The sequence below is a fragment of the Condylura cristata genome, unplaced genomic scaffold (genome assembly GCF_000260355.1).
Source record: "Condylura cristata isolate star-nosed mole 26May11 unplaced genomic scaffold, ConCri1.0 scaffold00007, whole genome shotgun sequence".
NCBI lineage: Eukaryota > Metazoa > Chordata > Mammalia > Eulipotyphla > Talpidae > Condylura > Condylura cristata.
The window spans coordinates 20,887,362-20,890,170 of NW_004567108.1; positions in this window are offsets into that span (position 1 = coordinate 20,887,362).

Genomic DNA, 2,809 nt, shown 5'->3' on the forward strand with positions numbered 1-2,809 from the left:
GGGGATCGAACTCATGCAGAAGTGGCTTTAGTTTCTCAGTGCAGTGCTTTAACCCGCTGCGCCACCAGGGAGGGCCCGATAGTATATTCTATGCATATTATCTATTTGATCTTTCTAAGAACTTAAGGAAGTAGTTTATATTCACATTTTAATTTATGATAAAATATTTATGTCCAAAAAGGCACAGTTAATAAGTGGAGATGAATCTGAACTGGTAAGCATAAGGACAGTATAGGAAGTAGAGAGCATAAAACCTATGAGGAATCAGAGTGCTTGGAGTTTTTTTTGAAAATACAGTTACTCCTTTTGTAGAATCAGATGCGTAGCACATTCATCTGTGTGCTGTTCTTTTAACTAACCTCCATCATTTCTCACAGGAAAAGTTTTTTTGCTGATTTTAAGGTCATGTATTTGAAACTGTGCACCTAGAATTATAATCACTTTCTTTCAACTTCAAAGAGTGTGAGTAGCAGGATAAATATATTCTCCATCATTTTCTGTTAATCAAATTGAATCTTCACAAAGGGAAACAACTAGTTTATTAAAGATAATATAAAATGCAGGCCCTCCTTGGCGGCACATTGGGTTAAAGCACAGCACTGAGAAGCTAAAGCCACTTCAGCATGAGTTGTATCCCAGCCTGCAGGTGATCCGCATGGCCCAGCAGATCTCTCCTGACCCGCCCCTGCTCCTCTCAGCAGTGTACTTCCTCGTCCACCTGTTCTGCTCCCACTTATCTCTGGTGATACTCTCACCACCCCTGCACCTCTGGTCTGTACCCCAGTTCTGTATTCATAAGTAAATAAATCTTAAAAAAAATAAAACAAACAAAAATAATATAAAATACATTGTGATATATTTACTCCCAGGATGGAAACTACCTAAACTACGGGCTGGGGTATCTTCATTCTGCAATAGAATTAAACTGCATGAGAAGTTAGGAGTCTAAATGCATAAAAACAAAGTCCGGAGTAGCCAGTGGGTAAGTGGGCTAAATTAATAAGATACCTTTGCTTTAAAAAGAACCAAACCAAAGTGGCTAAGTAGAAAAGGCCTAAATAACTGGGTTCAGTAGAGGAATAAAAGAGAAATAGAAAATCCCCTTAGACTTGTTCTTCAAGCTATGCCAGGTAAAAAGATCCTGGCAGAGAAGACTTTTCTAAATGTGGAACCATTTCTCCAACCAAGACTTGAGTGGCCATGAAGAGAGCAATTGTGACCTAGAAAGGGGATAGATTTGAAGGATACAAACATAAAGGGCTTCTTCTCCTTAAATAGTAAAACCTGTACAGTAGAAGATAGAGGCAAAGTAAAAGCATTAAGAAGTGAAGTTTTAGATAATTATAAATGTCAGATTTGCTATGTTAACTGTGATTAGGTGAAAGAAAGAACTTGACATTGTGTACTTATAAATTATGTAACTAATTACTCTGAGAATGCCATTATATAATCAAGTAGGGTTTGTCTTATAAATGACTGTACAGATTCTTCTAAGAAGGGAACTGTCAGGAACTTTCCTGCTGGTCCAAGGAGTTAAGTCTCAGTACTATGAAGCTATAGCCAGCCTCTGCAGCACAAGTTCGATCCCTGGCCAGGGAAGCTGGCCCACATGGCACAGCAGTCCTCTCCTGTCTCCCTCTCTGCTCCTCTCAGTAGTGTATGTCCTCCAGTCCACCTGTTCTGCTCCCCACTCTCTCTGGTGAATCTTCTTTCCCCATCCACACCTCTGGCCTACACCCCGGACTGGTATGCATCAATAAGTAAATCTTTTTTAGAAAAAGGAATTGTTAGGGAGGACATATGGAGAAAAACGATGAAACAAAAGCAAGAACCACCATATTCATTTGAATGGTGGTTACAGAAATTTCATAGGATCATAAAAAATTACAGTTGGAACCTTGGTGTAATAATCCTAATAATGATAGTTATCATCTAATGACCACATACTATGTGCCAGAAACTAATAAGAGTTTTACATGTATTAACTCATTTAATCATCCTAACAACCCCATAAAACAATGACAATTACTAATCTTCATTTTATGAATGATAAAACTGTGTCACAAATATTCAGTAATTTTTTGAAGTCATATTGCAAATAAATGAATTGAGATGGAAACCCCAGTGGTGTGGTTCCACAGCCCATTTCTTAACCACTTAAAACATAGGGTCAAGTCTTTACTTTGATGTGGCATCACTTAGGGAACTAGGAGTCACCCTAACCCACTATAGCATATGCAAGTTTGTGTCTAGTCATATAACAGTCCCACATGAACAAATGTGATAATACAGCTAACTGGCAGAGGTTTTGATGTTTTCATCAGGTAAGGTAAGGAGTGTGAGGTGCAGAGCAATACTGAATCCTGAAGCACCCTGAGGGCTATCTCCCTCTCAGCCATCCACAATAGAACATCGTCACATGAAAGGGAGGTTTTAAGGGGGTAGGTTTCCAAGATACATATCACTTCTGTTCACTTTCCAGTGATTAGAGCTCAGTCACATGGCCAGGGAGAGAGGATCTCCCTGGTGGCTTAGGGGTTAAGTCTTAGTACTATCATCATTATGGTCTGAGTTCAGTGCCTGGCTGGGGAGCCAACTGCATGGTGGAGCAGACCTTTCCTGTCTTGCGCACTGTACCCCCTAGCAATATATTTTAGTAAATTCACCTGTTTTGCTCTGTACTGTGTCTGGTGAGTATTCTCACCCACCCCTTGTCCCTCTGGTCTACACCTCAGTTCTTCTATGCAAATATCTATCTATCTATCTATCTATCTATCTATCTATCTATCTATCTATCTATCTATCTATC